The sequence below is a fragment of the Carassius carassius genome, chromosome 8, assembly GCF_963082965.1.
Source record: "Carassius carassius chromosome 8, fCarCar2.1, whole genome shotgun sequence".
In the NCBI taxonomy this organism is placed as follows: domain Eukaryota; kingdom Metazoa; phylum Chordata; class Actinopteri; order Cypriniformes; family Cyprinidae; genus Carassius; species Carassius carassius.
This window is the reverse complement of record NC_081762.1, coordinates 33,361,050-33,385,603: the sequence shown is the minus strand read 5'-3', so window position 1 is coordinate 33,385,603 and position 24,554 is coordinate 33,361,050. Positions and strand designations below refer to the sequence as shown.

The following is a 24,554-nucleotide window of genomic DNA, read 5'->3' as shown; positions in this document are numbered from 1 at the left end:
TGCAATATGTCTAGCACTTCAGTGGATAGAAGAAATCCAACCAACAAGGGTAGTGATATGTACAGATTCTTTATCCGCACTAAATAGCTTGGAAAGTGGAACATCATCAGCAAGGCAAGACATGATAAATGAAGTAATGCAGAGTCTTTACAGAACAAGACAGTATGGACTTCTGGTAAATCTTGTATGGGTTCCATCGCATATGGGTGTGAAAGGAAATGAGGAGGCTGATAATCAGGCTAAACAGGCATTAAACCATTCACAAATTGACATTGAAGTGGCATTAAGTAAAACAGAAATTAAAGTGATAATAACTAAACAAATACAGGAAATTTGGCAGAAAGAATGGAATGAAGGAAAGAAAGGTAGACATTTTTACTGCATTCAAGGAAAAGTTGGATCAGAGAGAAGAAGATTCGGAAACAGGAAAGAGGATGTTTTAATAACAAGAATGCGTATTGGACATTGTTTATTAAATCAAAGCTTACAAAGAATTGGTAAACATGAGAATGGAAATTGTGACAAATGTGGGTTAGTTGAAAATATAGAGCATGTCCTTTTAGAATGCGAAGCTTATGAAAGAGAGCGGTCCCAGTTAAGACATGCTTTAAGAAGTGTAGGAATCAATGAGTTGACACTTCAGGTTCTCCTAGGACAAGGTGCTAAACAATCAAGAGTTTATCATGAGTTATTTATATTTTTAAAGGAAACAGGGTTATTTAATAGGATTTAAAACTCCATTATGTGTACATTTTATATGGATATAATTTTTTTTTTTTTTTTTAAAGAGTAGATCTAGTTTAAACTTCCTTTCCAAATATGCGCTTCACACTCCATTTCAGTAGGTGGCGGGAATGCACCTTTTAAGTTGGTTTGCCAACCGCCATTAAATCCTAGAAGAAGAAGAAGAAGAAGAAGCCTCCAGGACAGGTTTGAAAACCACTGCTTTAGGGAACTGTGCGTAAAATGGCACTGTTTTGCAACCAATTTGCACAGGACCATGTCTGAAATACTTTTTGGCAGCTGTGAGCCCAAAAAAAGCTAACGTGGGAGTGTGGCAGCATTGCGTCAAGGCTCAGTCGGTCTCTTTAGGGCAATGGTTTTCAAACCTTTCCTGGAGGCACCCCTGCCCTGAACATTTTGTATGTCTCCCTTATTAGACACACCCAAATCAGGTCTTGCAGTCTCTACTAATGAGCTGATGATTTGAAACAGGTGTGTTAGATGAGGGGAAATGCGAAATGTGCAGGGCAGGGATGCCTCCAGGACAGGATTGAAAACCACTGATCTAGGGATGTGTGAGTAAAAGGGCAGGAGCCAACTTGGAGAATGCAGGCATCGACCGCTACCTCTCGCATGCTAAGCGAGCGCTCTACCATTTGAGCTAATTCCCCTGGCCTTTCAAGAATGACGAGCATAGCTGGGAATGACGGGTTTGATGCAAAGAGGCTGTCCCTCCTCTGGGCTTGCTCCTTTGCACTGGCCGAGATTATGTTGTCAAATTAACAAAGAGATTAAGCTTTTGTGTTTAAGGACCTTCTCGGTCTTGTTACGCCAGTATGCATGTGTATGGATTCTTGTATTATGTAGGCTACCTTGGAACACTCGGATCATGCAGACAACTTCTCACCTCTTTTGCTCACACTGACTTAAAGTCTAAGGAAGCGGTTCTCAATTCTAGTCCTCGCTCCCCCCAGGTCTGCATGTTTTGCATGTCTCTCTTTGTTAGCACACCTGATTCGGATAATCAGCTCATTAGAAGTGAGCTCCTAGTGATTGACATGGTCCCTACACAGTGTTCATTGCTCCCCATTCCCTGAGCAGGGGAAATCCGTCAAAGTATACTTCACTTTGGAACATTGGTTCACGGATTTGTGCTGCGCAACTTCTTCACACATGGAGAAGTGTGACATCATTTACCTCTGTATACCTCGATACACCACTGTATTACTCACTATGAATGGAATGGAACAAATGTCTGAAGCTATACGAGAAACTTACAAAATGTGAAGAGCAGGGGGCGCGAGGACTGGAATTGAGACCCGCTGGTCTAAGTGACATCTGACCGTTTCAGCTGTCCTCCCTAACATCCCTCTACATGTTAGATATAGCCCCATTTTTAGGTCAATTAAGAGGCCAACTTGCATTCGTTAGCCTTTCACACTGTCTCGAGGACTTTGATTGCTTCCACGTTAGTTCATGTTCCTTCTTTTGTTGATGCTCTTTTTTCCTGGCTTTGGGCAAGAAGGCTGGTTGGTCTAGTGGTATGATTGGTCCTGCGTTCAAATCCTGGACGAGCCCTTGTTCAGGTTAAAACGTGAAGCTTTATTGTCTCATTGCATTCACAAACATTATGGCAGGTTTTTTCCAATCAGGCAGATACGGACGGCTAAGCCAGGCCGGATAGCTCAGCTGGTTAGAGCGTGGTGCTAATAACGCCAAGGTAGTGGGTTCGATCCCCGTACTGGCCAGCTGTTTTTATTTTCTGGGGGCTCATCTCTGCTCTGCTCTTCAGCTCTGACAAAGAGTAGAGTGATCTCACTGAAATCCCTGCTTGCTAAGCAGAGGTTTGTTGTAGCCGAAATAGCTCAGTTGGGAGACCGTTAGACTGAAGATCTAAAGGTCCCTGGTTCGATGCCGGGTTACTGCAACATCTCCCACTCTTTTCCCTTTTTTGAGGCGGGCCATTGACCAAAAATCACAGGGTTCCAACCACTCTGTGTAACTGCTTCCCCACAGCCAGAGAGCTATCTGTTTCCAAGTTGGCCTCCAACCAAGCAGTTTCGGTTCCATGGTGTAATGGCACTCTGGGCTTTGAATCCAGTGATCTGAGTTTGAATCTCGGTGGAGCCTGTGTGCTTTCTTTCCGCAGGAAAAGATAAAACAGCACTAGTTTGGCGCTGGTGCCAGTGTTTGTGGCCCTGTGAGCAACAGCTGCACCAGGTAAGGTTCCATGGTGTAATGGTTAGCACTCTGGACTCTGAATCCAGTGATCCGAGTTCAAATCTCGGTGGGACCTATTTTGCCACCAGTTTGCGCAGGACAATGTCTGAAATACTTTTCGGCACCTTTTAGTCCAAAAAAATGAACTAACATAGAGAGTGTGGCCGCATTGCATCGATGCTCAGTCTATCTGAAGCCTGTGAGTAGGAGTGTGAATATAGAATTTTACCTACAGCATTTCTACATATATTAATTTATCATTATGGCAAACTTGTCAACTTGCCGTTTCCAGATCCATTATTGCAGTGCACTTTACCTCCTCCAGCAGCAGAACCCCCAGCCAAACATTTGCCCCCCATGCAGCTTTTCGCTACTGGTAAGTAAGCACCATCTTACATATGTTTGTCTCTGTGTATTGTTCACAATGATAGTTTTAACATTTGTGCTCCAGGCAAGTCCGTTCCCACTGCTGAAGATGACGATGAGGAGCTGGTATTTGCTGCATCACAATGTGAAGCACAGCTAAATACAGGTGTGGCATATGACACAAATGCACATATTACAAGAATGTTTTGTGAAAACACACTGAGAAGCGTTATTTCTTGGGGGAAAATAATCAACATTTTAAAATATGTTTTGTTTACAATACAGAATTATATCATATCATGCCTCAAGCGGGATGCTTTCTTTGAGTGCACTTCTTCAAAACCGTAAGGATGTTCCAAGGTGTCAGTGTATTTATTTGCGTTTCCGAACTTACCCGTTGTTAGATAATCACCAGATAACTTTTTCACACCGTTTGCTCTTCTCACACACTCTTCAGCTCTCCCTGAGCAGACAGGATGGTGGAGATTCATTGTTCTAATGATTAGAGGAACAGTTTTTCCTTACTCTATCTGTGCGTATGCTTCATGTCCGTGGGTCAAAGAAGACTGGCCACATCTCAGAAAAGGCGGTCAGTGCTCGCATTACCCGGAGGGAGTTGGCACTGCACTGCCGGAGGAGGACCAGGGGGGTGGAGGAGACCGCCAGATTGATTGGGTCACTGATTGATCAGTTTGACAGTGCGGATGGGAAGGACACCCTGGGAGTTCCTCTGCTGGACCACGAACGGATCCAGCAGATATGGAAGGAACAGCGCAAGCACGTCCAGTGTATACAAGACCCAGAGGACTTTCCGCTGTACATGAAGACAGGGACACTGAAGAAAGGCAGCGTGGAGCTGTGCTGCTACAGGTGTGGTCGTGGCTCTACCTCCTTGGAGTCGTTCCACCTCCACCTGAACCGTTTTATTCCAGGTATTACATGCACATGGATTATTATTTTTCTGTAGAAAATATAAGCACTGTAACTGCTTCCATCACTTTAAAGTAATGCCGCATTAATAAATGTCACACTCTACATTACAATTACTTTTTAATGTCATTAGCATTGACAAAGCTGTCTTGACTAACAAGTCACTAGTAATACAGGAATAAGTGACAATCAATTTTAATTTAGTTACACAACTCTATTAAATGTAGTATACAAGTTACTTCAGAGCACCTTATGTGTAGTACATATATTGTACATATGTGACATATAAAACCCTTTTTTATATATTTTTTAATATTATTTAACTTTTAGGAACCAGTGCCAGCGATGCGCATTTTCAGGCCTATCTCCTTGAGGGCTTGATGCGTTGGAATGATGACCGAATGGAAGATGCCATAAAACGGGCGTCCTCCATTCGGACATATGGCAGTGCCATGAGAGAGGCTGTGGACCGGCTTAGCCGAACAGTCTTTGGGAAGCCCTGGGATGAGCGCTATTGCCCTCCTGGAGCATATACAGGTAAGAAATTTAATTTGTTCTTTTGCAATATTCTATTAAGTTATCTATTTAGCCTCCAATGTACTTGATAAATTATTAAGAGCACTTTTTTTCTTTTTTTCTTATTTTATTATTGTAGGTGAATTGCTGGGAATCGAGTACCTTTACAGCCAGACTGGCAAAACACTGTCTCCAGTGCTCCAGAACCCAGAGGAGGAAGACTGGCTGGTGGAGGAAGTTGATGATCAGGACCTGCTAGATGAGGGGTTTGAGCAAGAGAGCATGGAGGACATCACAGTTCCAGTGCTGTATGAGGATGACCCCTGCCGTGATCTCAGAAACAGCCCCTCATCTTTGCCTCTGCCTCAGTCCCCAGCATCACTGGCTGAGCCGTCCACATCATCTGGAGGAGAGGGACAGCATCTCGCCCCTGCCTCTTCAGTGCTGTCACAGCCATCTGACACTGGAAGCAGTGTCTCCGGCGAGGCTCAGGTAAGACACTCTAAGGGCTTTATTTTGTTTCAGTCTCGTTTTATTCCAAATACACTACAAGCAAGGTGTTTTTTTTTTAAGCCTGCATTTATTTGATTCAAAATACAACAAAAGCAGTAATATTTTGAAATATTTTTACTATTTAAAATAACTGCTATCCATTTGAATATATTTAAAAAAGTAATTCAGTCTTGTGATTTCAATGCTGAATTTTAGCATCATTACTCAGGGCACACGATTCTTCAGAAATCATTCCAATTTGCTGCTAAGAAAAACCGGGTGCCGGGTGCTATATTATTATTATTATTATTATTAGGTTAAAAATAGCTCCTAGAGATTTTTTGTTTAGGTTTCTTTGATGAATAGAAAGTTCAGTATATATTGTAACATTATAAATGTCTTTATTATCTATTTAATGCGTCCTTGCTAAATAAAAGTATTAATTTCTATAATTTAATACTAAATGTATAATGATTTAAATGTTCTGACTCCACACTTTTGGATGGTATAGTGTATAATGTTAAAAAAGCTTTTTATTACAGATAAACTCTTATCTTGGATCCTTCTATTCATCAAAGAATCTTGAACAAAATGTACACAACTGTTCTAAATATTGATAATAATATCAATAAAAAAAGGTTTCTAGAACAACAAATCAGGATATCTGAATGATTTCTGAAGATCATGTGACACTGAAGACTGGAGGAATGATGCTGAAAATACAGCTGTGCATCACAGAAATAACTTACACTTTAAACTATATTCAAATAGAAAGCATTTTTATTTTAAATAGTAAAATTATTTCACAATATAATGGCTTTTGTTGTATTTGAATAAAATAAATGCAGGCTTGTTGAGCAGAATTCTTTAAAAAATGTAAAAAAAATATTTCTGTTCGAAGGCTTTTGACTGGAAGTGTATATTAACACTAATCTGCATTTACTAGGGAGCAGTCATTGGACCTGATGGCATCGCTGGGTGGGACAAGGTCCAGGATCTGGCTGGTTTCCTGGTGGGTCTTCGTGAGGCTCCTTACCTCACCGACCTGCAGGTGACAGAGGCCATCCAGCTGTGGACAGTTCTCCCTGATGTTGATAAACAGCGGGTCAACTATCAGCCTCGACATCAGCCTCAGCTGACACATGGGCGCTTTAAGGCACCGAAGCGGTCCGGAGTCACACCGGGTGTGGAGAGTGTGAAACGGTGTCTGATTGGACATCCTGGGGGTCCAGCACAGTGGCCCAGCACCAGCCGCTTGGTTGAGGCCATTTGTATGAAGCTGTGTGCTTTACACAAGTCACCGACCAAGAAGGCTGGAGTTTGCACCCCCAAGTGGTCTAAAATCCTTTCAGATTACCACCACATCCGAGACCTGGTGCTTAACAGTCGAAGGCTGATGGATGAAACAATGATCCAGCTGTTTGAGCTGAACCAGAGGACACTCATTCAGTGGTAAGCAAGGCACATTATTTGGTTCCAGGGAACTGAATACTTCTGTACACACACACACACACACACACACACACAAACACACACACACACACACACACACACACACACACACACACATATATATATATATATATATATATATATATATATATATATATATATTTTACAAGTAATTTACTTTCAGGTTTCAACGGCAGCAGAAGAATCAGCAAATGAGTGTCCTTGCCCAGGGACTGACTCCATCTGACCCAATTGATGTGGCTGATACGCAGCTTCCTCTGCCGAGGGAAAAATTGGATGACGTGCCATCAACATCAGGCCCAAAACATCAATTTATCCTTCCGCCAAATCGAGAAGGACAGGCTCCAATTCTGCGACCGGGTCGCCGGCCCACTGCTGCCAAAAGGGAGTGCCCTATCGCACCCGTCCCCACAGCAGCAGGAGTTGTGCAGCCCATTTCAGCACCTGGGTCACTGTTAGGCACACTAGTCCTTAACCCAGACATGACTGTGTCGATGGTGATTTCATCTTCTGGTGCTTTGACATCCGGTCCAGGCCCAGCTCCGCCTGCTCCAGCGCCTGCTCCAGCGCCTGCTGCTTCTGTGTCCCGTTACACCCAGAGGAACAGGCGCCGGCGGGCCCTGGAGACGGAAAGAGGAAGTATGTGCGAGGGGTAACTTTTAACAAGTGCAGCGATTGTGGGCAGCCCAAAACTAAAGAGTTTGGTCATAGCCGATATGGGAATGCCACATTTTGCTCACGCTCCTCTAATGGAAAAACTTTAGATGATTGGTTGGCAGAACAGCGGAAGGCAAAATAAATGACAAACTCCGCCTCCATAGTAAATAATTTATTTCCTGTGTATATTTTGTATATATTATGTGGGCCCACTCTTTTCATATATTTTTTTTAATATAAGTAGTACATAATATCTTTCCTGTGTATATATATATATTGTTTATATTATATGGGCCCACTCTTTTCATATTTTTTTATATAAGTAGTACATAGTATCTTTCGTGTGTATATATATATTGTTTATATTATATGGGCCCACTCTTTTCATATTTTTTTTAAACAAGTACATTATATCTATCCTGTATATATTTTGTTTATATTATATGGGCCCACTCTTATCATATTGTCCTTTTTATAATGTGTGTATGTATGTGTGTGTTCATTTTAATAAAACATTTTGTATATATTACTTGGGCCCACTCTTTTATATTGTTCTTTTTATATTGTGTGTATGTGTTTGTATTCATTTTAATAGAACATTTTTTTGATCAGATAAAAAAAAATCTGCTAAATCATATCAATCAAATCATATCCACACACACAAAACATATTTGAAGAAACGTTTTTTATTAATTCTATTTAAACACAAACATGAAAAAAGTTTTTTTTAATACACACACACACACACAAATCTATGTAGTATAAAAGCAATCAATGGTATGTCATAGATAACAAAATAAAAGTCTCGGTTTATTGCACGCTTAACAATACACGTCGTGGACATATGATGTCACGGCTCATCTGAGAGAGCACGGGTTCGAATCCAGGCCGCGGAGGGTAGAATTGTTTCACATGTAATAACAACTCTTCAAAACGCAAAAACATATACCCCGAGTATTGCTGCAGGGGAAATCCTTCGGCGTTTTCACGTGTTCTGCGTCTTTTTCGCTTGCGTGCGGGGCTCAAAGATTGGACCCCTTCCTTTGCGCAGCGAGCGCTCTACCATTTGAGCTAATTCCCCTGGCCTTTCAAGAATGACGAGCATAGCTGGAAATGACGGGTTTCATGCAAAGAGGCTGTCCCTCCTCTGGGCTTGCTCCTTTGCACTGGCCGAGATTATGTTGTCGAATTAACAAAGAGATTAAGCTTTTGTGTTTAAGGACCTTCTCGGTCTTGTTACGCCAGTATGCATGTGTATGGATTCTTGTATTATGTAGGCTACCTTGGAACACTCGGATCATGCAGACAACTTCTCACCTCTTTTGCTCACACTGACTTAAAGTCTAAGGAAGCGGTTCTCAATTCTAGTCCTCGCTCCCCCCAGGTCTGCATGTTTTGCATGTCTCTCTTTGTTAGCACACCTGATTCGGATAATCAGCTCATTAGAAGTGAGCTCCTAGTGATTGACATGGTCCCTACACAGTGTTCATTGCTCCCCACTCCCTGAGCAGGGGAAATCCGTCAAAGTATACTTCACTTTGGAACATTGGTTCACGGATTTGTGCTGCGCAACTTCTTCACACATGGAGAAGTGTGACATCATTTACATCTGTATACCTCGATACACCACTGTATTACTCACTATGAATTGAACGTATACATACGCTTTGAACTTGAATCACGGAGGGATGTCATGTGATGTCCAGTTCTCAGGTCACTTACGTTCGAATGGAACAAATGTCTGAAGCTATACGAGAAACTTACAAAATGTGAAGAGCAGGGGGCGCGAGGACTGGAATTGAGACCCGCTGGTCTAAGTGACATCTGACCATTTCAGCTGTCCTCCCTAACATCCCTCTACATGTTAGATACAGCCCCATTTTTAGGTCAATTAAGAGGCCAACTTGCATTCGTTAGCCTTTCACACTGTCTCGAGGACTTTGATTGCTTCCACGTTAGTTCATGTTCCTTCTTTTGTTGTTGCTGAAATTGCTCTTTTTTTCTTGGCTTTGGGCAAAAAGGCTCGTTGGTCTAGGGGTATGATTCTCGCTCTGGGTGCGAGAGGTCCCGGGTTCAAATCCCGGACGAGCCCTTGTTCAGGTTAAAACGTGAAGCTTTATTGTCTCATTGCATTCACAAACATTATAGCTGGTTTTTTTCAATCAGGCAGACACTAATGGCTAAGCCAGGCCGGTTAGCTCAGCTGATTAGTGCGTGGTGCTAATAACGCCAAGGTCGCGGGTTCGATCCCCGCACTGGCCAGCTGTTTTTATTGTCTGGGGGCTCATCTCTGCTCTGCTCTTCAGCTCAGACAAAGAGTAGGGTGATCTCACTGAAATCCCTGCTTGCTAAGCAGAGGTTTGTTGTAGCCGAAATAGCTCAGTTGGGAGAATGTTAGACTGAAGATCTAAAGGTCCCTGGCTGGATCCCGGGTTTTGGCAACATCTCCCACACTTTTCCCTTTTTTGAGGCGGGCCATTGACCAAAAATCACTGGGTTCCAACCTCTCTGTATAACTGCTTCCCCACAGCCAGAGAGCTATCTGTTTCCAAGTTGGCCTCCAACCAAGCAGTTGTGGTTCCATGGTGTAATGGTCAGCACTCTGGGCTTTGAATCCAGCGATCTGAGTTCGAATCTCGGTGGGACCTATTTTGCCACCAGTTTGCGCAGGACAATGTCTGAAATACTTTTCGGCACCTTTTATTCCAAAAAAATTAAGTAACGTAGAGAGTGTGGCCGCATTGCATCGATGCTCAGTCTGTCTCTTTAGGGCAGTGGTTCTCAAACCTGTCCTGGAGGCACCCCTGCCCTGCACATTTTTATTGTCTCCCTTATTAGACACACCCAAATAAGGTCTCGCGGTCTCTACTAATGAGCTGATGATTTGAAACAGGTGTGTTAGATGAGGGAAACATTCAAAATGTGAAGGGCAGGGTGCCTCCAGGACAGGTTTGAAAACCACTGCTTTAGGGAACTGTGCGTAAAATGGCACTGTTTTGCAACCAATTTGCACAGGACCATGTCTGAAATACTTTTTGGCAGCTGTGAGCCCAAAAAAAGCTAACGTGGGAGTGTGGCAGCATTGCGTCAACGCTCAGTCGGTCTCTTTAGGGCAATGGTTTTCAAACCTTTCCTGGAGGCACCACTGCCCTGAACATTTTGTATGTCTCCCTTATTAGACACACCCAAATCAGGTCTTGCAGTCTCTACTAATGAGCTGATGATTTGAAACAGGTTTGTTAGATGAGGGGAAATGCGAAATGTGCAGGGCAGGGATGCCTCCAGGACAGGATTGAAAACCACTGATCTAGGGATGTGTGAGTAAAAGGGCAGGAGCCAACTTGGAGAATGCAGGCATCGATCCCGCTACCTCTCGCATGCTAAGCGAGCGCTCTACCATTTGAGCTAATTCCCCTGGCCTTTCAAGAATGACGAGCATAGCTGGGAATGACGGGTTTGATGCAAAGAGGCTGTCCCTCCTCTGGGCTTGCTCCTTTGCACTGGCCGAGATTATGTTGTCAAATTAACAAAGAGATTAAGCTTTTGTGTTTAAGGACATTCTCGGTCTTGTTACGCCAGTATGCATGTGTATGGATTCTTGTATTATGTAGGCTACCTTGGAACACTCGGATCATGCAGACAACTTCTCACCTCTTTTGCTCACACTGACTTAAAGTCTAAGGAAGCGGTTCTCAATTCTAGTCCTCGCTCCCCCCAGGTCTGCATGTTTTGCATGTCTCTCTTTGTTAGCACACCTGATTCGGGTTGAAACGTGAAGCTTTATTGTCTCATTGCATTCACAAACATTATGGCAGGTTTTTTTCAATCAGGCAGACATGGATGGCTAAGCCAGGCCGGTTAGCTCAGCTGGTTAGAGTGTGGTGCTCATAACTCCAATGTCGCGGGTTCGATCCCCGTACTGGCCAGCTGTTTTTATTGTCTGGGGGCTCATCTCTGCTCTGCTCTTCAGCTCTGACAAAGAGTGATATCACTGAAATCCCTGCTTGCTAAGCAGAGGTTTGTTGTAGCCGAAATAGCTTAGTTGGGAGAGCGTTAGACTGAAGATCTAAAGGTCCCTGGTTCGATCCTGGGTTTTGGCAACATCTTCCACACTTTTCCCTTTTTTGAGGCGGGCCATTGACCAAAAATCACTGGGTTCCAACCTCTCTGTATAACTGCTTCCCCACAGCCAGAGAGCTATCTGTTTCCAAGTTGGCCTCCAACCAAGCAGTTTCGGTTCCATGGTGTAATGGTCAGCACTCTGGGCTTTGAATCCAGCGATCTGAGTTCGAATCTCGGTGGAGATCCCTGTGTGCTTTCTTGCCGCAGGAAAAGATAAAACAGCACTAGTTTGGCGATGGTGCCAGTGTTTGTGGCCCTGTGAGCAACAGCTGCACCATTTAAGGTTCCATGGTGTAATGGTTAGCACTCTGGACTCTGAATCCAGTGATCTGAGTTCAAATCTCGGTGGGACCTATTTTGCCACCAGTTTGCGCAAGACAATGTCTGAAATACTTTTCAGCACCTTTTAGTCCAAAAAAATTAACTAACGTAGAGAGTGTGGCCGCATTGCATCGATGCTCAGTCTGTCTCTTTAGGGCAGTGGTTCTCAAACCTGTCCTGGAGGCACCCCTGCCCTGCACATTTTTATTGTCTCCCTTATTAGACACACCCAAATAAGGTCTCGCGGTCTCTACTAATGAGCTGATGATTTGAAACAGGTGTGTTAGATGAGGGAAACATTCAAAATGTGAAGGGCAGGGGTGCCTCCAGGACAGGTTTGAAAACCACTGCTTTAGGGAACTGTGCGTAAAATGGCACTGTTTTGCAACCAATTTGCACAGGACCATGTCTGAAATACTTTTTGGCAACTGTGAGCCCAAAAAAAGCTAACGTGGGAGTGTGGCAGCATTGCGTCAACGCTCAGTCGGTCTCTTTAGGGCAATGGTTTTCAAACCTTACCTGGAGGCACCCCTGCCCTGAACATTTTGTTTGTCTCCCTTATTAGACACACCCAAATCAGGTCTTGCAGTCTCTACTAATGAGCTGATGATTTGAAACAGGTGTGTTAGATGAGGGGAAATGCGAAATGTGCAGGGCAGGGATGCCTCCAGGACAGGATTGAAAACCACTGATCTAGGGATGTGTGAGTAAAAGGGCAGGAGCCAACTTGGAGAATGTGGGCATCGATCCCGCTACCTCTCGCATGCTAAGCGAGCGCTCTACCATTTGAGCTAATTCCCCTGGCCTTTCAAGAATGACGAGCATAGCTGGAAATGACGGGTTTTATGCAAAGAGGCTGTCCCTCCTCTGGGCTTGCTCCTTTGCACTGGCCGAGATTATGTTGTCGAATTAACAAAGAGATTAAGCTTTTGTGTTTAAGGACCTTCTCGGTCTTGTTACGCCAGTATGCATGTGTATGGATTCTTGTATTATGTAGGCTACCTTGGAACACTCGGATCATGCAGACAACTTCTCACCTCTTTTGCTCACACTGACTTAAAGTCTAAGGAAGCGGTTCTCAATTCTAGTCCTCGCTCCCCCCAGGTCTGCATGTTTTGCATGTCTCTCTTTGTTAGCACACCTGATTCGGGTTAAAACGTGAAGCTTTATTGTCTCATTGCATTCACAAACATTATGGCAGGTTTTTTCCAATCAGGCAGACATGGATGGCTAAGCCAGGCCGGTTAGCTCAGCTGGTTAGAGTGTGGTGCTCATAACTCCAATGTCGCGGGTTTGATCCCCGTACTGGCCAGCTGTTTTTATTGTCTGGGGGCTCATCTCTGCTCTGCTCTTCAGCTCTGACAAAGAGTGATATCACTGAAATCCCTGCTTGCTAAGCAGAGGTTTGTTGTAGCCGAAATAGCTTAGTTGGGAGAGCGTTAGACTGAAGATCTAAAGGTCCCTGGTTCGATCCTGGGTTTTGGCAACATCTTCCACACTTTTCCCTTTTTTGAGGCGGGCCATTGACCAAAAATCACTGGGTTCCAACCTCTCTGTATAACTGCTTCCACACAGCCAGAGAGCTATCTGTTTCCAAGTTGGCCTCCAACCAAGCAGTTTCTGTTCCATGGTGTAATGGTCAGCACTCTGGGCTTTGAATCCAGCGATCTGAGTTCGAATCTCGGTGGAGATCCCTGTGTGCTTTCTTGCCGCAGGAAAAGATAAAACAGCACTAGTTTGGCGATGGTGCCAGTGTTTGTGGCCCTGTGAACAACAGCTGCACCAGTTAAGGTTCCATGGTGTAATGGTTAGCACTCTGAATCCAGTGATCCGAGTTCAAATCTCGGTGGGACCTATTTTGCCACCAGTTTGAGCAAGACAATGTCTGAAATACTTTTCAGCACCTTTTAGTCCAAAAAAATTAACTAACGTAGAGAGTGTGGCCGCATTGCATCGATGCTCAGTCTGTCTCTTTAGGGCAGTGGTTCTCAAACCTGTCCTGGAGGCACCCCTGCCCTGCACATTTTTATTGTCTCCCTTATTAGACACACCCAAATAAGGTCTCGCGGTCTCTACTAATGAGCTGATGATTTGAAACAGGTGTGTTAGATGAGGGAAACATTCAAAATGTGAAGGGCAGGGGTGCCTCCAGGACAGGTTTGAAAACCACTGCTTTAGGGAACTGTGCGTAAAATGGCACTGTTTTGCAACCAATTTGCACAGGACCATGTCTGAAATACTTTTTGGCAACTGTGAGCCCAAAAAAAGCTAACGTGGGAGTGTGGCAGCATTGCGTCAACGCTCAGTCGGTCTCTTTAGGGCAATGGTTTTCAAACCTTACCTGGAGGCACCCCTGCCCTGAACATTTTGTTTGTCTCCCTTATTAGACACACCCAAATCAGGTCTTGCAGTCTCTACTAATGAGCTGATGATTTGAAACAGGTGTGTTAATTGAGGGGAAATGCGAAATGTGCAGGGCAGGGATGCCTCCAGGACAGGATTGAAAACCACTGATCTAGGGATGTGTGAGTAAAAGGGCAGGAGCCAACTTGGAGAATGCGGGCATCAATCCCGCTACCTCTCGCATGCTAAGCGAGCGCTCTACCATTTGAGCTAATTCCCCTGGCCTTTCAAGAATGACGAGCATAGCTGGAAATGACGGGTTTTATGCAAAGAGGCTGTCCCTCCTCTGGGCTTGCTCCTTTGCACTGGCCGAGATTATGTTGTCGAATTAACAAAGAGATTAAGCTTTTGTGTTTAAGGACCTTCTCGGTCTTGTTACGCCAGTATGCATGTGTATGGATTCTTGTATTATGTAGGCTACCTTGGAACACTCGGATCATGCAGACAACTTCTCACCTCTTTTGCTCACACTGACTTAAAGTCTAAGGAAGCGGTTCTCAATTCTAGTCCTCGCTCCCCCCAGGTCTGCATGTTTTGCATGTCTCTCTTTGTTAGCACACCTGATTCGGATAATCAGCTCATTAGAAGTGAGCTCCTAGTGATTGACATGGTCCCTACACAGTGTTCATTGCTCCCCACTCCCTGAGCAGGGGAAATCCGTCAAAGTATACTTCACTTTGGAACATTGGTTCACGGATTTGTGCTGCGCATTTTCTTCACACATGGAGAAGTGTGACATCATTTACCTCTGTATACCTCGATACACCACTGTATTACTCACTATGAATTGAACGTATACATACGCTTTGAACTTGAATCACGGAGGGATGTCATGTGATGTCCAGTTCTCAGGTCACTTACGTTCGAATGGAACAAATGTCTGAAGCTATACGAGAAACTTACAAAATGTGAAGGGCAGGGGGCGCAAGGACTGGAATTGAGACCCGCTGGTCTAAGTGACATCTGACCATTTCAGCTGTCCTCCCTAACATCCCTCTACATGTTAGATACAGCCCCATTTTTAGGTCAATTAAGAGGCCAACTTGCATTCGTTAGCCTTTCACACTGTCTCGAGGACTTTGATTGCTTCCACGTTAGTTCATGTTCCTTCTTTTGTTGTTGCTGAAATAGCTCTTTTTTCTTGGCTTTGGGCACAAAGGCTCGTTGGTCTAGGGGTATGATTCTCGCTTTGTGTGCGAGAGGTCCCGGGTTCAAATCCCGGACGAGCCTTTGTTCAGGTTAAAACGTGAAGCTTTATTGTCTCATTGCATTCACAAACATTATAGCTGTTTTTTTTCAATCAGGCAGACACTAATGGCTAAGCCAGGCCGGTTAGCTCAGCTGATTAGTGCGTGGTGCTAATAACGCCAAGGTCGCGGGTTCGATCCCCGCACTGGCCAGCTGTTTTTATTGTCTGGGGGCTCATCTCTGCTCTGCTCTTCATCTCCGACAAAGAGTAGGGTGATCTCACTGAAATCCCTGCTTGCTAAGCAGAGGTTTGTTGTAGCCGAAATAGCTCAGTTGGGAGAGTGTTAGACTGAAGATCTAAAGGTCCCTGGCTCGTTCCCGGGTTTTGGCAACATCTCCCACACTTTTCCCTTTTTTGAGGCGGGCCATTGACCAAAAATCACTGGGTTCCAACCTCTCTGTATAACTGCTTCCCCACAGCCAGAGAGCTATCTGTTTCCAAGTTGGCCTCCAACCAAGCAGTTGTGGTTCCATGGTGTAATGGTCAGCACTCTGGGCTTTGAATCCAGCGATCTGAGTTTGAATCTTGGTGGAGCCTGTGTGCTTTCTTGCCGCAGGAAAAGATAAAACAGCACTAGTTTGGCAATGGTGCCAGTGTTTGTGGCCCTGTGAGCAACAGCTGCACCAGTTAAGGTTCCATGGTGTAATGGTTAGCACTCTGGACTCTGAATCAAGTGATCTATGTTCAAATCTCGGTGGGACCTATTTTGCCACCAGTTTGCACAGGACAATGTCTGAAATACTTTTCGGCACCTTTTATTCCAAAAAAATTAAGTAACGTAGAGAGTGTGGCCGCATTGCATCGATGCTCAGTCTGTCTCTTTAGGGCAGTGGTTCTCAAACCTGTCCTGGAGGCACCCCTGCCCTGCACATTTTTATTGTCTCCCTTATTAGACACACCCAAATAAGGTCTCGCGGTCTCTACTAATGAGCTGATGATTTGAAACAGGTGTGTTAGATGAGGGAAACATTCAAAATGTGAAGGGCAGGGTGCCTCCAGGACAGGTTTGAAAACCACTGCTTTAGGGAACTGTGCGTAAAATGGCACTGTTTTGCAACCAATTTGCACAGGACCATGTCTGAAATACTTTTGGCAGCTGTGAGCCCAAAAAAAGCTAACGTGGGAGTGTGGCAGCATTGCGTCAACGCTCAGTCGGTCTCTTTAGGGCAATGGTTTTCAAACCTTTCCTGGAGGAACCACTGCCCTGAACATTTTGTATGTCTCCCTTATTAGACACACCCAAATCAGGTCTTGCAGTCTCTACTAATGAGCTGATGATTTGAAACAGGTTTGTTAGATGAGGGGAAATGCGAAATGTGCAGGGCAGGGATGCCTCCAGGACAGGATTGAAAACCACTGATCTAGGGATGTGTGAGTAAAAGGGCAGGAGCCAACTTGGAGAATGCAGGCATCGATCCCGCTACCTCTCGCATGCTAAGCGAGCGCTCTACCATTTGAGCTAATTCCCCTGGCCTTTCAAGAATGACGAGCATAGCTGGGAATGACGGGTTTGATGCAAAGAGGCTGTCCCTCCTCTGGGCTTGCTCCTTTGCACTGGCCGAGATTATGTTGTCAAATTAACAAAGAGATTAAGCTTTTGTGTTTAAGGACATTCTCGGTCTTGTTACGCCAGTATGCATGTGTATGGATTCTTGTATTATGTAGGCTACCTTGGAACACTCGGATCATGCAGACAACTTCTCACCTCTTTTGCTCACACTGACTTAAAGTCTAAGGAAGCGGTTCTCAATTCTAGTCCTCGCTCCCCCCAGGTCTGCATGTTTTGCATGTCTCTCTTTGTTAGCACACCTGATTCGGGTTGAAACGTGAAGCTTTATTGTCTCATTGCATTCACAAACATTATGGCAGGTTTTTTTCAATCAGGCAGACATGGATGGCTAAGCCAGGCCGGTTAGCTCAGCTGGTTAGAGTGTGGTGCTCATAACTCCAATGTCGCGGGTTCGAGCCCCGTACTGGCCAGCTGTTTTTATTGTCTGGGGGCTCATCTCTGCTCTGCTCTTCAGCTCTGACAAAGAGTGATATCACTGAAATCCCTGCTTGCTAAGCAGAGGTTTGTTGTAGCCGAAATAGCTTAGTTGGGAGAGCGTTAGACTGAAGATCTAAAGGTCCCTGGTTCGATCCTGGGTTTTGGCAACATCTTCCACATTTTTCCCTTTTTTGAGGCGGGCCATTGACCAAAAATCACTGGGTTCCAACCTCTCTGTATAACTGCTTCCCCACAGCCAGAGAGCTATCTGTTTCCAAGTTGGCCTCCAACCAAGCAGTTTCGGTTCCATGGTGTAATGGTCAGCACTCTGGGCTTTGAATCCAGCGATCTGAGTTCGAATCTCGGTGGAGATCCCTGTGTGCTTTCTTGCCGCAGGAAAAGATAAAACAGCACTAGTTTGGCGATGGTGCCAGTGTTTGTGGCCCTGTGAGCAACAGCTGCACCAGTTAAGGTTCCATGGTGTAATGGTTAGCACTCTGGACTCTGAATCCAGTGATCTGAGTTCAAATCTCGGTGGGACCTATTTTGCCACCAGTTTGCGCAAGACAATGTCTGAAATACTTTTCAGCACCTTTTAGTCCAAAAAAATTAACTAACGTAGAGAGTGTGGCCGCATTGCATCGATGCTCAGTCTGTCTCTTTAGGGCAGTGGTTCTCAAACCTGTCCTGGAGGCACCCCTGCCCTGCACATTTTTATTGTCTCCCTTATTAGACACACCCAAATAAGGTCTCGCGGTCTCTACTAATGAGCTGATGATTTGAAACAGGTGTGTTAGATGAGGGAAACATTCAAAATGTGAAGGGCAGGGGTGCCTCCAGGACAGGTTTGAAAACCACTGCTTTAGGGAACTGTGCGTAAAATGGCACTGTTTTGCAACCAATTTGCACAGGACCATGTCTGAAATACTTTTTGGCAACTGTGAGCCCAAAAAAAGCTAATGTGGGAGTGTGGCAGCATTGCGTCAACGCTCAGTCGGTCTCTTTAGGGCAATGGTTTTCAAACCTTACCTGGAGGCACCCCTGCCCTGAACATTTTGTTTGTCTCCCTTATTAGACACACCCAAATCAGGTCTTGCAGTCTCTACTAATGAGCTGATGATTTGAAACAGGTGTGTTAGATGAGGGGAAATGCGAAATGTGCAGGGCAGGGATGCCTCCAGGACAGGATTGAAAACCACTGATCTAGGGATGTGTGAGTAAAAGGGCAGGAGCCAACTTGGAGAATGTGGGCATCGATCCCGCTACCTCTCGCATGCTAAGCGAGCGCTCTACCATTTGAGCTAATTCCCCTGGCCTTTCAAGAATGACGAGCATAGCTGGAAATGACGGGTTTTATGCAAAGAGGCTGTCCCTCCTCTGGGCTTGCTCCTTTGCACTGGCCGAGATTATGTTGTCGAATTAACAAAGAGATTAAGCTTTTGTGTTTAAGGACCTTCTCGGTCTTGTTACGCCAGTATGCATGTGTATGGATTCTTGTATTATGTAGGCTACCTTGGAACACTCGGATCATGCAGACAACTTCTCACCTCTTTTGCTCACACTGACTTAAAGTCTAAGGAAGCGGTTCTCAATTCTAGTCCTCGCTCCCCCCAGGTCTGCATGTTTTGCATGTCTCTCTTTGTTAGCACACCTGATTCGGGTTAAAACGTGAAGCTTTATTGTCTCATTGCATTCACAAACATTATGGCAGGTTTTTTCCAATCAGGCAGACATGGATGGCTAAGCCAGGCCGGTTAGCTCAGCTGGTTAGAGTGTGGTGCTCATAACTCCAATGTCGCGGGTTTGATCCCCGTACTGGCCAGCTGTTTTTATTGTCTGGGGGCTCATCTCTGCTCTGCTCTTCAGCTCTGACAAAGAGTGATATCACTGAAATCCCTGCTTGCTAAGCAGAGGTTTGTTGTAGCCGAAATAGCTTAGTTGGGAGAGCGTTAGACTGAAGATCTAAAGGTCCCTGGTTCGATCCTGGGTTTTGGCAACATCTTCCACACTTTTCCCTTTTTTGAGGCGGGCCATTGACCAAAAATCACTGGGTTCCAACCTCTCTGTATAACTGCTTCCCCACAGCCAGAGAGCTATCTGTTTCCAAGTTGGCCTCCAACCAAGCAGTTTCTGTTCCATGGTGTAATGGTCAGCACTCTGGGCTTTGAATCCAGCGATCTGAGTTCGAATCTCGGTGGAGATCCCTGTGTGCTTTCTTGCCGCAGGAAAAGATAAAACAGCACTAGTTTGGCGATGGTGCCAGTGTTTGTGGCCCTGTGAGCAACAGCTGCACCAGTTAAGGTTCAATGGTGTAATGGTTAGCACTCTGGACTCTGAATCCAGTGATCTGAGTTCAAAACTCGGTGGGACCTATTTTGCCACCAGTTTGCGCAAGACAATGTCTGAAATACTTTTCAGCACCTTTTAGTCCAAAAAAATTAACTAACGTAGAGAGTGTGGCCGCATTGCATCGATGCTCAGTCTGTCTCTTTAGGGCAGTGGTTCTCAAACCTGTCCTGGAGGCACCCCTGCCCTGCACATTTTTATTGTCTCCCTTATTAGACACACCCAAATAAGGTCTCGCGGTCTCTACTAATGAGCTGATGATTTGAAACAGGTGTGTTAGATGAGGGAAACATTCAAAATGTGAAGGGCAGGGGTGCCTCCAGGACAGGTTTGAAAACCACTGCTTTAGGGAACTGTGCGTAAAATGGCACTGTTTTGCAACCAATTTGCACAGGACCATGTCTGAAATACTTTTTGGCAACTGTGAGCCCAAAAAAAAGCTAACGTGGGAGTGTGGCAGCATTGCGTCAACGCTCAGTCGGTCTCTTTAGGGCAATGGTTTTCAAACCTTACCTGGAGGCACCCCTGCCCTGAACATTTTGTTTGTCTCCCTTATTAGACACACCCAAATCAGGTCTTGCAGTCTCTACTAATGAGCTGATGATTTGAAACAGGTGTGTTAGATGAGGGGAAATGCGAAATGTGCAGGGCAGGGATGCCTCCAGGACAGGATTGAAAACCACTGATCTAGGGATGTGTGAGTAAAAGGGCAGGAGCCAACTTGGAGAATGCGGGCATTGATCCCGCTACCTCTCGCATGCTAAGCGAGCGCTCTACCATTTGAGCTAATTCCCCTGGCCTTTCAAGAATGACGAGCATAGCTGGAAATGACGGGTTTTATGCAAAGAGGCTGTCCCTCCTCTGGGCTTGCTCCTTTGCACTGGCCGAGATTATGTTGTCGAATTAACAAAGAGATTAAGCTTTTGTGTTTAAGGACCTTCTCGGTCTTGTTACGCCAGTATGCATGTGTATGGATTCTTGTATTATGTAGGCTACCTTGGAACACTCGGATCATGCAGACAACTTCTCACCTCTTTTGCACACACTGACTTAAAGTCTAAGGAAGCGGTTCTCAATTCTAGTCCTCGCTCCCCCCAGGTCTGCATGTTTTGCATGTCTCTCTTTGTTAGCACACCTGATTCGGGTTGAAACATGAAGCTTTATTGTCTCATTGCATTCACAAACATTATGGCAGGTTTTTTCCAATCAGGCAGACATGGATGGCTAAGCCAGGCCGGTTAGCTCAGCTGGTTAGAGTGTGGTGCTCATAACTCCAATGTCGCGGGTTTGATCCCCGTACTGGCCAGCTGTTTTTATTGTCTGGGGGCTCATCTCTGCTCTGCTCTTCAGCTCTGACAAAGAGTGATATCACTGAAATCCCTGCTTGCTAAGCAGAGGTTTGTTGTAGCCGAAATAGCTTAGTTGGGAGAGCGTTAGACTGAAGATCTAAAGGTCCCTGGTTCGATCCTGGGTTTTGGCAACATCTTCCACACTTTTCCCTTTTTTGAGGCGGGCCATTGACCAAAAATCACTGGGTTCCAACCTCTCTGTATAACTGCTTCCCCACAGCCAGAGAGCTATCTGTTTCCAAGTTGGCCTCCAACCAAGCAGTTTCTGTTCCATGGTGTAATGGTCAGCACTCTGGGCTTTGAATCCAGCGATCTGAGTTCGAATCTCGGTGGAGATCCCTGTGTGCTTTCTTGCCGCAGGAAAAGATAAAACAGCACTAGTTTGGCGATGGTGCCAGTGTTTGTGGCCCTGTGAGCAACAGCTGCACCAGTTAAGGTTCCATGGTGTAATGGTTAGCACTCTGGACTCTGAATCCAGTGATCTGAGTTCAAAACTCGGTGGGACCTATTTTGCCACCAGTTTGCGCAAGACAATGTCTGAAATACTTTTCAGCACCTTTTAGTCCAAAAAAATTAACTAACGTAGAGAGTGTGGCCGCATTGCATCGATGCTCAGTCTGTCTCTTTAGGGCAGTGGTTCTCAAACCTGTCCTGGAGGCACCCCTGCCCTGCACATTTTTATTGTCTCCCTTATTAGACACACCCAAATAAGGTCTCGCGGTCTCTACTAATGAGCTGATGATTTGAAACAGGTGTGTTAGATGAGGGAAACATTCAAAATGTGAAGGGCAGGGGTGCCTCCAGGACAGGTTTGAAAACCACTGCTTTAGGGAACTGTGCGTAAAATGGCACTGTTTTGCAACCAATTTGCACAGGACCATGTCTGAAATACTTTTTGGCAACTGTGAGCCCAAAAAAAGCTAACGTGGGAGTGTGGCAGCATTGCGTCAACGCTCAGTCGGTCTCTTTAGGGCAATGGTTTTCAAACCTTACCTGGAGGCACCCCTGCCCTGAACATTTTGTTTGTCTCCCTTATTAGACACACCCAAATCAGGTCTTGCAGTCTCTACTAATGAGCTGATGATTTGAAACAGGTGTGTTAGATGAGGGGAAATGCGAAATGTGCAGGGCAGGGATGCCTCCAGGACAGGATTGAAAACCACTGATCTAGGGATGTGTGAGTAAAAGGGCAGGAGCCAACTTGGAGAATGCGGGCATTGATCCCGCTACCTCTCGCATGCTAAGCGAGCGCTCTACCATTTGAGCTAATTCCCCTGGCCTTTCAAGAATGACGAGCATAGCTGGAAATGACGGGTTTTATGCAAAGAGGCTGTCCCTCCTCTGGGCTTGCTCCTTTGCACTGGCCGAGATTATGTTGTCGAATTAACAAAGAGATTAAGCTTTTGTGTTTAAGGACCTTCTCGGTCTTGTTACGCCAGTATGCATGTGTATGGATTCTTGTATTATGTAGGCTACCTTGGAACACTCGGATCATGCAGACAACTTCTCACCTCTTTTGCACACACTGACTTAAAGTCTAAGGAAGCGGTTCTCAATTCTAGTCCTCGCTCCCCCCAGGTCTGCATGTTTTGCATGTCTCTCTTTGTTAGCACACCTGATTCGGGTTGAAACATGAAGCTTTATTGTCTCATTGCATTCACAAACATTATGGCAGGTTTTTTCCAATCAGGCAGACATGGATGGCTAAGCCAGGCCGGTTAGCTCAGCTGGTTAGAGTGTGGTGCTCATAACTCCAATGTCGTGGGTTCGATCCCCGTACTGGCCAGCTGTTTTTATTGTCTGGGGGCTCATCTCTGCTCTGCTCTTCAGCTCTGACAAAGAGTGATATCACTGAAATCCCTGCTTGCTAAGCAGAGGTTTGTTGTAGCCGAAATAGCTTAGTTGGGAGAGCGTTAGACTGAAGATCTAAAGGTTCCTGGTTCGATCCTGGGTTTTGGCAACATCTTCCACACTTTTCCCTTTTTTGAGGCGGGCCATTGACCAAAAATCACTGGGTTCCAACCTCTCTGTATAACTGCTTCCCCACAGCCAGAGAGCTATCTGTTTCCAAGTTGGCCTCCAACCAAGCAGTTTCTGTTCCATGGTGTAATGGTCAGCACTCTGGGCTTTGAATCCAGCGATCTGAGTTCGAATCTCGGTGGAGATCCCTGTGTGCTTTCTTGCCGCAGGAAAAGATAAAACAGCACTAGTTTGGCGATGGTGCCAGTGTTTGTGGCCCTGTGAGCAACAGCTGCACCAGTTAAGGTTCAATGGTGTAATGGTTAGCACTCTGGACTCTGAATCCAGTGATCTGAGTTCAAAACTCGGTGGGACCTATTTTGCCACCAGTTTGCGCAAGACAATGTCTGAAATACTTTTCAGCACCTTTTAGTCCAAAAAAATTAACTAACGTAGAGAGTGTGGCCGCATTGCATCGATGCTCAGTCTGTCTCTTTAGGGCAGTGGTTCTCAAACCTGTCCTGGAGGCACCCCTGCCCTGCACATTTTTATTGTCTCCCTTATTAGACACACCCAAATAAGGTCTCGCGGTCTCTACTAATGAGCTGATGATTTGAAACAGGTGTGTTAGATGAGGGAAACATTCAAAATGTGAAGGGCAGGGGTGCCTCCAGGACAGGTTTGAAAACCACTGCTTTAGGGAACTGTGCGTAAAATGGCACTGTTTTGCAACCAATTTGCACAGGACCATGTCTGAAATACTTTTTGGCAACTGTGAGCCCAAAAAAAAGCTAACGTGGGAGTGTGGCAGCATTGCGTCAACGCTCAGTCGGTCTCTTTAGGGCAATGGTTTTCAAACCTTACCTGGAGGCACCCCTGCCCTGAACATTTTGTTTGTCTCCCTTATTAGACACACCCAAATCAGGTCTTGCAGTCTCTACTAATGAGCTGATGATTTGAAACAGGTGTGTTAGATGAGGGGAAATGCGAAATGTGCAGGGCAGGGATGCCTCCAGGACAGGATTGAAAACCACTGATCTAGGGATGTGTGAGTAAAAGGGCAGGAGCCAACTTGGAGAATGCGGGCATTGATCCCGCTACCTCTCGCATGCTAAGCGAGCGCTCTACCATTTGAGCTAATTCCCCTGGCCTTTCAAGAATGACGAGCATAGCTGGAAATGACGGGTTTTATGCAAAGAGGCTGTCCCTCCTCTGGGCTTGCTCCTTTGCACTGGCCGAGATTATGTTGTCGAATTAACAAAGAGATTAAGCTTTTGTGTTTAAGGACCTTCTCGGTCTTGTTACGCCAGTATGCATGTGTATGGATTCTTGTATTATGTAGGCTACCTTGGAACACTCGGATCATGCAGACAACTTCTCACCTCTTTTGCACACACTGACTTAAAGTCTAAGGAAGCGGTTCTCAATTCTAGTCCTCGCT

At 45.3% G+C, this 24,554-nt stretch overlaps 26 non-coding genes across 26 annotated transcripts; 23 read left to right on the top strand and 3 right to left on the bottom strand.

Moving 5' to 3' along the window:
* The first annotated feature begins 2,397 nt into the window (after positions 1–2,397).
* trnai-aau (transfer RNA isoleucine (anticodon AAU)) lies at positions 2,398–2,471 on the top strand. Its single transcript has one exon. It is a non-coding gene; the product is annotated as a tRNA-Ile (tRNA).
* A 476-nt stretch (positions 2,472–2,947) lies between these two features.
* On the top strand, positions 2,948–3,019 carry trnaq-cug (transfer RNA glutamine (anticodon CUG)). Its single transcript has one exon. It is a non-coding gene; the product is annotated as a tRNA-Gln (tRNA).
* A 6,378-nt stretch (positions 3,020–9,397) lies between these two features.
* trnap-ugg (transfer RNA proline (anticodon UGG)) lies at positions 9,398–9,469 on the top strand. Its single transcript has one exon. It is a non-coding gene; the product is annotated as a tRNA-Pro (tRNA).
* A 96-nt stretch (positions 9,470–9,565) lies between these two features.
* trnai-aau (transfer RNA isoleucine (anticodon AAU)) lies at positions 9,566–9,639 on the top strand. Its single transcript has one exon. It is a non-coding gene; the product is annotated as a tRNA-Ile (tRNA).
* A 314-nt stretch (positions 9,640–9,953) lies between these two features.
* On the top strand, positions 9,954–10,025 carry trnaq-uug (transfer RNA glutamine (anticodon UUG)). Its single transcript has one exon. It is a non-coding gene; the product is annotated as a tRNA-Gln (tRNA).
* A 1,204-nt stretch (positions 10,026–11,229) lies between these two features.
* Positions 11,230–11,303, top strand: trnam-cau (transfer RNA methionine (anticodon CAU)). Its single transcript has one exon. It is a non-coding gene; the product is annotated as a tRNA-Met (tRNA).
* Positions 11,304–11,404: 101 nt separating this feature from the next.
* trnaf-gaa (transfer RNA phenylalanine (anticodon GAA)) lies at positions 11,405–11,477 on the top strand. Its single transcript has one exon. It is a non-coding gene; the product is annotated as a tRNA-Phe (tRNA).
* A 304-nt stretch (positions 11,478–11,781) lies between these two features.
* Positions 11,782–11,853, top strand: trnaq-cug (transfer RNA glutamine (anticodon CUG)). Its single transcript has one exon. It is a non-coding gene; the product is annotated as a tRNA-Gln (tRNA).
* A 1,205-nt stretch (positions 11,854–13,058) lies between these two features.
* On the top strand, positions 13,059–13,132 carry trnam-cau (transfer RNA methionine (anticodon CAU)). The gene has a single exon. It is a non-coding gene; the product is annotated as a tRNA-Met (tRNA).
* Positions 13,133–13,233: 101 nt separating this feature from the next.
* trnaf-gaa (transfer RNA phenylalanine (anticodon GAA)) lies at positions 13,234–13,306 on the top strand. The gene has a single exon. It is a non-coding gene; the product is annotated as a tRNA-Phe (tRNA).
* Positions 13,307–15,381: 2,075 nt separating this feature from the next.
* On the top strand, positions 15,382–15,453 carry trnat-ugu (transfer RNA threonine (anticodon UGU)). Its single transcript has one exon. It is a non-coding gene; the product is annotated as a tRNA-Thr (tRNA).
* Positions 15,454–15,549: 96 nt separating this feature from the next.
* Positions 15,550–15,623, top strand: trnai-aau (transfer RNA isoleucine (anticodon AAU)). Its single transcript has one exon. It is a non-coding gene; the product is annotated as a tRNA-Ile (tRNA).
* A 106-nt stretch (positions 15,624–15,729) lies between these two features.
* Positions 15,730–15,802, top strand: trnaf-gaa (transfer RNA phenylalanine (anticodon GAA)). The gene has a single exon. It is a non-coding gene; the product is annotated as a tRNA-Phe (tRNA).
* Positions 15,803–17,378: 1,576 nt separating this feature from the next.
* Positions 17,379–17,452, top strand: trnam-cau (transfer RNA methionine (anticodon CAU)). Its single transcript has one exon. It is a non-coding gene; the product is annotated as a tRNA-Met (tRNA).
* A 101-nt stretch (positions 17,453–17,553) lies between these two features.
* On the top strand, positions 17,554–17,626 carry trnaf-gaa (transfer RNA phenylalanine (anticodon GAA)). The gene has a single exon. It is a non-coding gene; the product is annotated as a tRNA-Phe (tRNA).
* A 304-nt stretch (positions 17,627–17,930) lies between these two features.
* trnaq-cug (transfer RNA glutamine (anticodon CUG)) lies at positions 17,931–18,002 on the top strand. The gene has a single exon. It is a non-coding gene; the product is annotated as a tRNA-Gln (tRNA).
* A 1,205-nt stretch (positions 18,003–19,207) lies between these two features.
* Positions 19,208–19,281, top strand: trnam-cau (transfer RNA methionine (anticodon CAU)). Its single transcript has one exon. It is a non-coding gene; the product is annotated as a tRNA-Met (tRNA).
* Positions 19,282–19,382: 101 nt separating this feature from the next.
* On the top strand, positions 19,383–19,455 carry trnaf-gaa (transfer RNA phenylalanine (anticodon GAA)). Its single transcript has one exon. It is a non-coding gene; the product is annotated as a tRNA-Phe (tRNA).
* A 1,072-nt stretch (positions 19,456–20,527) lies between these two features.
* Positions 20,528–20,600, bottom strand: trnaa-agc (transfer RNA alanine (anticodon AGC)). Its single transcript has one exon. It is a non-coding gene; the product is annotated as a tRNA-Ala (tRNA).
* A 437-nt stretch (positions 20,601–21,037) lies between these two features.
* On the top strand, positions 21,038–21,111 carry trnam-cau (transfer RNA methionine (anticodon CAU)). Its single transcript has one exon. It is a non-coding gene; the product is annotated as a tRNA-Met (tRNA).
* Positions 21,112–21,212: 101 nt separating this feature from the next.
* trnaf-gaa (transfer RNA phenylalanine (anticodon GAA)) lies at positions 21,213–21,285 on the top strand. The gene has a single exon. It is a non-coding gene; the product is annotated as a tRNA-Phe (tRNA).
* Positions 21,286–21,589: 304 nt separating this feature from the next.
* Positions 21,590–21,661, top strand: trnaq-cug (transfer RNA glutamine (anticodon CUG)). The gene has a single exon. It is a non-coding gene; the product is annotated as a tRNA-Gln (tRNA).
* A 695-nt stretch (positions 21,662–22,356) lies between these two features.
* trnaa-agc (transfer RNA alanine (anticodon AGC)) lies at positions 22,357–22,429 on the bottom strand. The gene has a single exon. It is a non-coding gene; the product is annotated as a tRNA-Ala (tRNA).
* A 437-nt stretch (positions 22,430–22,866) lies between these two features.
* trnam-cau (transfer RNA methionine (anticodon CAU)) lies at positions 22,867–22,940 on the top strand. The gene has a single exon. It is a non-coding gene; the product is annotated as a tRNA-Met (tRNA).
* A 101-nt stretch (positions 22,941–23,041) lies between these two features.
* trnaf-gaa (transfer RNA phenylalanine (anticodon GAA)) lies at positions 23,042–23,114 on the top strand. The gene has a single exon. It is a non-coding gene; the product is annotated as a tRNA-Phe (tRNA).
* A 1,072-nt stretch (positions 23,115–24,186) lies between these two features.
* Positions 24,187–24,259, bottom strand: trnaa-agc (transfer RNA alanine (anticodon AGC)). The gene has a single exon. It is a non-coding gene; the product is annotated as a tRNA-Ala (tRNA).
* Positions 24,260–24,554: the final 295 nt, after the last annotated feature.